Raw genomic sequence first — 9,248 nt, forward strand, 5'->3', positions numbered from 1 at the left:
CCGGGCGCCTGGGGCCGCCAACATTTGGCTGGGCACGGAGAGCCCGGGTCCGGGTGAAGGCGCGGGGCGGGACTGGGCTTGGGCGCTTCCTGGGCTGTCAAGTCCAGCCTGTTTCCCCGGGGGTGGGAAGGTGGGGAGGGGGGTCCCCAGGGCTGCAGGCTAGGGTGGGGGCACTCGCGCGCCAGCCCGATTTCCCAGAGCGAATCGAGGGCAGCGACGAGTGCGTGTTTGCGCTGCTAACCTCCCCTTGGTGTCCGTTGCTGTTGCAGGCCGGCGCGGTGAACAAGCAGGGCGACAGCATTCTGTGCCGCTGAGCCGCGCGGTCCAGGTGAGCGCGCCTTTCTTTCCCTTCTCGAGTGGCCGGTCACCCGAGACGCCGGTCCTCCGGGGCTTCCGGTGCCAGGCACCACCGAGTTCTTTGCCCCCAGCATTTCTGAGGGCAAACTCCCAAGAAGGCGGACCACCCCGTCTCTCCCTGCCAGCCAGTTAGCAACTGAAGCTGTACTTCGCTTTAGTAACTGGGGCTTCACTCTAAATGGGGAGGGATCCGCTCCTGTCCCCGCCACCCCCTGGCCTCCCCCGGTGACCCGCGGGCTCTGGCTACCTTCTCCCCCGCTGAGGGCGTGGACACTGCCCGATGTCCCCCCGGTGCAACCACAAAAGCGAGGGACGCGGGCTTCGCCCCGGAGTGGGTCCCCTCTCCGGGCTTCCCGGGGGCCCGCAGCTGCCTGCTCGGCGCCTGGCCGGCCGCGGGGCTGCGGGTGTTGTCTGACCCGGTGGTTTGTTTTGGGTTGTTGATCAAGCATGTCTTGAGTTTGGTCGGTGGCGCCAGTTAGTCTGCAGCGGGAAGGTTCCCACACCCCCTCTATTCATTCCTCTTCCACAGGTGTGCGGCCGCCTGAGCCGGAGCCAGGAGACTAGAGAGGGAGGGGGAAGAGCAGAAGTTAGAGCAAAAGGCACCGGAGGAAAGGAGAAAACATCGGCAACTCCTAGAAACGTTTTCACCCGTCATTCCAAGAGAGAGGGAAAGGAAAGAAAAATAAAACTTTCATCTTTTTTTTTTTTGCACGTTCATAAATACTCTACATCCCGTATTCTCTTTTGTCTCTTCATCTGTAACCGCTGTGAATTATACACTTCTGTGTGTGTTTTTTTTGAGGTGCAGTTAAACTTTTAAGCTTAAGTGTAACAGAACTGATAAATAGAAAGGCAAGAGTAAATGCGACTTTAGAAGCCTACTTGTGACCAAGGAGCTCAATTTTTGTTTTGAAGCTTTACTAATATACCAGAGCATTGTAGATATTTTTTTTTTTACATCTATTGTTTAAAATAGATGATTAAAATGGGGCAGGGAACTTTCTCTTTTTCCCTGCAAGAATGTTACATATTGTATAGATAACTGAGTGACATTTCATACCATGTATATATATAGAGATGTTCTATAAGTGTGAGAAAGTATATGCTTTAATAGACTACTGTAATTATAAGATATTTTTAATTAAATATTTTTTTGTAAATATTATGTGTGTCTTTTTTAAAAATCTATGGGAATATTTCTTTTGGAAAATTATTTTTCAGCTCAATTGCAGAGCTCTTGATATTTTGAATGTCTTTTCTGTTTGGCTTGGCTTTTAATTTGTTTTGTTTTGCGAAGTACCGTGTAGAATCGGAAGTAACAGTTATAGCTAGTGGTCCTGCATGACTGCATGAAATGTTTAATCACAAAATAAACTTGTTCTGAGTCCATTCAAATGCCTTTTCTTTAACCTAGATTGAAATCCTTGTATTTGAAGCATACATGTTGGAAAGATAGTTTATCAGTTTTTAAGTACAGGGCTTGATAGTGTAATACAATACATAGAGTCAGTGTTTGTTATTTGTGTTTTGATTGAGGTCAACATGGACTCTGAATGATTTTGCATATGGGATAGGGAAATGCTTGGATCCTTAAGGAGTTTATGAAATCTGTTAAATCAATGTGGGGAAAAAAAACTTATCATTCTTCATTTTACACTACAGTTTCATGTTTGTACAGATTATTTAAATCATAGAAATGAAAAATGTTCTCTGCTTGCTACCAAAGGACAACCTCTTGGAAATGAACACTTTCTGCTTTCCTTCCTCCAAAGAATATTAATAGGCAACAGTGAGAGAAAAAAATAAAAAGGCATAGTGGCAAACCCTTCAAGCAGGGATAAAAGTCGATCTTCAAACATTAACTTAAGTAGACCAAAAATTGATGACCACCTCTAGATTATTTTTTTATAAAAATGATTTTCACTATAGCTATGTTAGTTACCGGTAAACTGTCCAATCTCTTGTGATGTGTAACTTTTACATGTGAATATTAAAGTAGATTTATCTGTCTTGTACTGTGATTTCTGGTCTCATTTCTTCAAAACCTTACTTCTAAGACTTTCTTTTCTAAGGAAGGTAATATTTTCTAGGTTAGATGGGACTGTCAGGGCCTGTGAACATGGTGCATTTAATGTGATCAGTACTTTACACACCAGTTACAAGGAATTTTTAGAGTGAGAATTAAGTAGGATTTAATTGGGTGCTTTGTAAATAGTCAACTGTGTGTATAACGTGGTCTGTTTGATTTTTAAAAGGAAAGGATTTGTTTCAGATTATACAAGAATAAAAGTATTATAGACCCAAGGGACTTTTTATGAGGTCAGAGTCAAATGCCCATATAGGAATATGAAATATGGTGCCTAGTAAGTGGGATTGGTAGTGTCTCAACAGAAATGAGCAAAGTTAATGCTAGTAGGTTAAAATAAATCGAAAGGTTAGAAAAATCTGCTCTCTCCCCAGCATGTTCTCCCCTCAGCTTTGACAATTCACTAGTCTTAGGTATTTTTAGAATTTGATGTTTGATGTTGAGCCTTATAAAGTCAAAGGACTGCTTGTTTAGATGAGGTTCATTTTTACTTTTTATACTATTCGTTTTTTGTCACACATCAAGAGGAAAACACAACGCTGCTGGAATTCCAAATCTGAAGAATTCTAACGATTGTGTTCTTTGTTATTAAAAGGGGGACAATTCCTCCTTTTTATTTGGCAGTTTAATTTCAGTAGGAAGCAAGTCACATGTGTGCTGGTGGTTGGAGTTAAGCATCTGTCAGCCTGATTGCTGAGCCTACCTGAGCCTTTAGGCTCATTGTAAACTTAGGCTGGGAAGATTATGAGGCTCAGAGTCAATGGATACATATTTTTGGTTATTGAAGATAAGTATTGCTCTTTTGTTAATTTTATATTTTGGGCATGAAAAACTGCTAAAAAGGAAGAAAATGTTATAGATATTACATTTTAGACAGTTGGCGTTTTCTCCTTAGGCTCTTAACGCAGCATTGGATGTAGCTAAAGAGACAAAGTCAGTGTTTATTTTTTAAAAATTATATGCAGTTGTATAAGTTATTACATTCTATTAAAATGTTGGTTGTGTCCTAACCAAGCAACCAGAAAACAAAAACATTTTGAGTTCATTTATCTAGCAAGTTCTAATTGTTCAGATAGTTGGTTGAACAGAGGAAAATATCCTGACTTCTCTCACTTCCTCAGAGTCAATGGATACATATTTTTGGTTATTGAAGATAAGTATTGCTCTTTTGTTAATTTTATATTTTGGGCATGAAAAAACTGCTAAAAAGGAAGAAGATGTTATAGATACTACATTTTAGACAGTTGGAGTTTTCTCCTTAGGCTCTTACCGCAGCATTGGATGTAGCTAAAGAGACAAAGTGAGTGTTTATTTTTTAAAAATTATATGCAGTTGTATAAGTTATTACATTCTATTAAAATGTTGGTTGTGTCCTAACCAAGCAACCAGAAAACAAAAACATTTTGAGTTCATTTATCTAGCAAGTTCTAATTGTTCAGATAGTTGGTTGAACAGAGGAAAATATCCTGACTTCTCTCACTTCATTTGTCTACTTTTCATTGTATAGGCACAACCAAAGAGTACGAATCATTTAAAACCTTCAACGGAAAAAAAAAAACACGTGTCCCACAGTGGGATGTTGTTTCAAATTTGGTTATAAAATCTTAAACATCTCAGATACCTAATGTTAAAGAAAGAAAAAAATAAACCCTTTTCATTTCAAAGAACTAATAGACTTTGATATTGTGTAAATATTATTACTCAAGGTCATTGTCAAGCTTTAACTGAATTTTTAGAACTTTAAAAAATTTTGACCTCCTCCCAATCTATTGTATTAAATGCCTTCTATAATAATAAATCTTCACTGAGCAAAGGCTTCTGAAGTTTGTGGTTTTTAATTGACTTCTACTGAGTTATGCAATTTTTCATTATCAAGAATGGGGCTCTTGATGGATCACCTCAATTATTTACAGTGTTTCTTACCATGTGATGAAAAATGTGGCTTAAAAATGGTAATATAAGCAGAAAGAAAATCTACTTTGAATGCTAGGAAACGCTTGTCTACTCTTTGGAGCCTGCAGTAATCCTAAAGAAGGCAGCAGGATGATGTCCAGGGAAACTAGACCTCCTACCCCCAAAACACAAACACACACACACACACACACACACACACACACGGTAAATAATGCAGACATAAATTACTTCACAGTAGTACAGAACCAAATAGAACTGGCTCTGCCCTAGCTGGCATTCTTTAATTATATACATGTTAATCAGCCCAGATAGTCCTTGCATCTCAACAGGGCCAAACATCAAACCCTGCAGGCTTATAAGGAAGAAAAACCTTCCTTTTGCTGCTTTGCAAGTCCAGGAAATTAATTTAGCTTCCTCAGAATTATTCTTAATAGGGCTGCCCTCAGTAGGTATTCTTTAGACCCAGATGATTTCTTTTAATTATAACCCATGATATTTTGCTAAGATATTAATTATATTAATTAGAACCATTACCCCAAAGGCTTTAGGGTTGCGATTTTACTTAGAGTTCTATCTTGAGCAATAATAAAATCAATACTTTAAAAAAGAGAACATAAAAATGGGGGACAAACTAAAGTCTATGCCCTTAATTGAAAAATGCTTTCAATTTTTCAATGAATTTTTAAAAGTGTGTTTTGTGTTCAAGTGCCTCCTTCATATTGATTCATATCCTGGCTTGTTCTAAAAAGTTTCCCCTAAGTGCTAAAACTCGGGTCTGAACCACATTGCAAAGGTTTTCTATACTCACCCAAGCAAAGCAATTCAGTAGGAAGGCGGCTGAAATTCCATCATTCATAAGACTCCACAGTAAATTCACACATGGGATATGAAAAGAGGGCTGTAAAAATTGAAGTTAATTTCAAAAGTCCCTCTGAGTCCATAAAAGAATAAACACACCAGTTTCTGGGGAAAGAAGAACAAAATGTGTTACCTGCATTCCACTGGCTAAAATGTGACTAAAGAAGAACTGAACTTTAAAATGTTTATAAAGAGACTCAAGATAAATTCTCTATGTGAATCCACCCACATTTTTTCCCAATAAGAAATCTCATACTTTAGAAAAGAATCTTCTAAGAAATTACATTAAATATTGGCAAAATATGCAAATTCTTGGTGGACCAAGACACCATCATTTGCTTTGAATTACTGTTCTCAATTCTTTATGATAGAAAGTGCATTTCAGCACTTTTAGTATGCATATTAAATTCAAATTTAAAAATCTTTTATTCCAAAGTTTAATTTCCAAAGGCAAGTACTGCAGTCCTACAATTAGCTCTTTATGCAAATTCATATTTTAGAATGTTTCTTATTTACTGAAATATTTCTTTTAAGCATTTTAAAAAATATTTACTACACCCTTCATAAGCTTAAACTTCAGTAATCAATTGAGAGACTGTGAGTGTGTGTGTGTGTGTGTGTGTTTAGCTAAAAGTAGTTAACCAACATACAGAAAAATATCTTGCCGGAGTTTCACTAAAAAATAAGGAAACTGTATAAACCTTCCTCCATTCTCTCTCCACTTTAAATTCTAAGATTGGAGATTTCCGTAAAGATACACCCTGCATTTTTTTTTTGGACTGCTATAAGTTAACCATGGTATAGTTAAGCATTTATGCAGGATATAAAATAAAGAACAAATCAATTGTCATGTTTATCAGATCCTAGAATGTGGTTTAATCTGATAAGTAAAATGAAAGTGAAAAAAAAGAAAAGAAAGAAGGAAAGAGGGACATACTTATGTCAAACATCAGAGGAAGCCAGGAAAATAGACCTAAACTTGTAGACATAAATCTTACACCTACTTCAGCAATAATTCTTGGAAACACTTTTTATACATGTTAAAGCTGAATCCATGGCCATGATAAAAACAAAGTGGGCTCCTTAGTAGAAGGCTATGCGTGATTCTTCTTTGCACGTGCTACAGTGCCTAACCAGGGCCTGCTAAAGTATTTGTGAAACTGAATTAGAAATATCCACTTAATAGGCTATCTTCCCACTGCTCACAGTTACTCCTTCTTTGCCCCTTCATCAACCCTGAATCACGATTGAGTTTAGGACCAATATACCTAACGGCCTCAGGTCCTCTCCACCTCGGAAGTGCTGTAGATTTGAATCAGGATTTATGGTCTCCTGCAAACCTGCCACTCTTTTTTCTGGATTCCTTATCATCCTCAGTGTGGGCTGCTATAACAATGCATCATAGCCTGGCAAACATTTATTTCTCACAGTTCTGGAGTTTGGGAAGTCCAAGAACCAGGTGCCAGATGACTTGGTTCCTAGAGATCACTGCCATTGCCCGATGAGCATAGCAATTCTCATACTTCCTTCAGATCCCCACGCTTGGCACTAGGCTTACTCCTTAGAACTGCACCACAAGATGCAAGAAGAACCCAGGGCCTGGATGTAAAGATCCTTCAGTCATCATTCCCCACTAATCTTTTCTCCCCTCCATTTTTGGCTGCCTTCAAGCACGCACTCTATGCTTCAGCTGTACCTCAGGTCTTGTCCTGCATGTGCTGGATGGCAAGCCATGCTTTTCTCTCTAATCTTGACAGCATGATCGATTTCCTGAGCGTTAAGAAGAGGGCAGGCTCAGAAGGATGCGCACAATGCAGGGAGGGGGCACCTGCTCAGCCAGCCAAACCAGCTAAGTCAACTTGCCCACCTGTGGGTAGGGCTGACCTATACAACATCCAAAGGCTTTGTTCTTTCATGTTTCCCTTTCTCTGCACATGGTGTTACTCTTGATGGATCCCACGACCCCACTGCCAGTCTAGGCTGTTGCTGCACTTCTCAGCATCCTTCAAGACTCAACTATCACCTCTTCTGCAAAAATTATATGATGCTTCTCTTCCTTATCCCCCAAACAGCCACCACCACCCGTGCTATAGTATAATTATTTTCACATGACTTGTTTGCCGTAGATTCCTGACCCTCCAGGGAATCCAGACCACAAAGTACTAGAAGAACATTCCTGTAACTCCCTGTGCCAGCAAATCTCGCAAATTCTTTGCAACTCAAAATTGCAGTTGAGAGATTGTCATTAACTTTAAAAGCCTTTGGCTGCCTTAAATAGGGAAAATGGATGCACTGTGTGTTCTTGAGAATGAGGGAGTATGGTCAGCCTTGGGCAAAGAGAGTTGGAAGAAGAAGCTGAGAAGGAGAGAAGAGAGGCAGAACAGATCCCGTGTGTCCCCTACAAAGAAACATTCCTGACCCAAGTAAACAAAGACACCTCCTTGCCAGAGTTGAAAATGTGGGGCCAGGATGTGATAGGTCAGGGTGGAAGCAGCAGGCAGGAGCATCCAGGAAGTGTGTGATCAGGTATCTGCATGTATGTCTTAGGCCTCTTCCTCGTGGATTGGTGAAGTGGCACAGGCTAGATCAGCCACAGTAAATGCAGTGAATCTTCATGAGTCACCACTGAAAACACAATCATGCTGAATAACTGAAAAAACCTTTTACAGATAGAAGTTTCATTACCCCTACTGGGAGCTTTACGTAGATGCCTGTGATTAGTAACCTGAAATATGTCTTGTAACTTGCTTCTCATTTTTCAGTGAAGGAGGCAGAAGTTCAAAAGGTGAAGTGGTGGTCAGGCCTACCACCTGCTTTCTCTATCTCTAACCCTGGGCCACAAAACTCAGCGTGGATGGATTCTATTCCAACACCTCGGAAGTGGTTTATCTCAGTCCACATTCTAATCTCAAATTGCCTCATGTTCTTTCTTAAGGAGGTAGGGTTCAAACCCTAAGCAAATAATTATTAAATGCAGGACTTATCTGGCTGCCTTATAAAGAAGAGAACAGAGGTAAAGTATTTTTATAACAAGGATCAAGTATTTCAAAGCTCTTTGATGAAGGAGCAAAAGCAATTCCATGGAGAAAGGATAGTCTTTTCAACAAATGATGCTGGAAAAATTCAATGTCCATATGCAAAGGAAAGAAAGAAAGAAAGAAAGAAAGAAAGAAAGAAAGAAAGAAAGAAAGAAAGAAAGAAAGAAAAAAAGAAAAAAGAAGGAAGGAAGGAAGAAAGAAGAAAGAGAACTTAGACACAAACCTTACATATTTATTTTTAAAAAATATATATTTTTATTGATTTCAGAGAGGAAGCAAGAGGGAGAGAAAGATATGAACATCAATGATGAGAGAGAATCATTGATTGGTTGCCTCCTGCACACTCCCCACTGGGGACTGAGCCCACAACCCGGGCATGTGCCCTTGACTGGAATCGAACCCAGGACCCTTCAGTCCACAGGCTGATGCTCTATCCACTGAGCCAAACCAGATAGGGCAAACCTTACATATTTCATAAAGATTAACTCGAGAGCAACCATAAACCTAAATGTAAAGTGCAAAACTATAACACAGGAGAAATTTTGTGCAACTTTGGGTTTGGTGATGAATTTTTAGAAACAAGACTAAAAGCATAAAAGAATGTTAACACTATGTTATCCTTTACAAGTATATCCACCACAGCTGTGTGTGCAGACCCACCCTCCAGTCACTAGAAGCAGAGTGGTGTGGGGCAGGGCCACAGGCTCTCTGGCCAAACCAGAGCTCTGGTTGCTACTCAGAGCTCTGTAACTAATTAGTTGTGTCCCTTCACACAAGTAACTTTTCCAAGTTTCAATGGCCTCCTCTGTAAAATGGGTATGTAATAATAATTACCTAGCATAGAAGGTTCCTGAAAGATACAAAAATTAAACATATATGCCCTAGCCGGTTTGGCTCAGTGGGTAGAGCGTCGGCCTGCGGACTGAAAGGTCCCAGGTTCGATTCCGGTCAAGGGCATGTACCTTGGTTGCAGGCACATCCCCAGTAGGAGGTGT

General features: G+C 40.0%; 1 long non-coding RNA gene across 1 annotated transcript; it reads left to right on the top strand.

Annotated features, from left to right (window-relative positions):
* Positions 1 to 173: 173 nt before the first annotated feature.
* On the top strand, positions 174 to 2,378 carry LOC106728338. Its single transcript, XR_001364638.1, has 2 exons — positions 174 to 328; positions 887 to 2,378. It is a non-coding gene; the product is annotated as an uncharacterized LOC106728338 (long non-coding RNA).
* Positions 2,379 to 9,248: the final 6,870 nt, after the last annotated feature.

This window comes from Myotis brandtii, unplaced genomic scaffold (genome assembly GCF_000412655.1).
Source record: "Myotis brandtii unplaced genomic scaffold, ASM41265v1 scaffold592, whole genome shotgun sequence".
Lineage (NCBI taxonomy): Eukaryota > Metazoa > Chordata > Mammalia > Chiroptera > Vespertilionidae > Myotis > Myotis brandtii.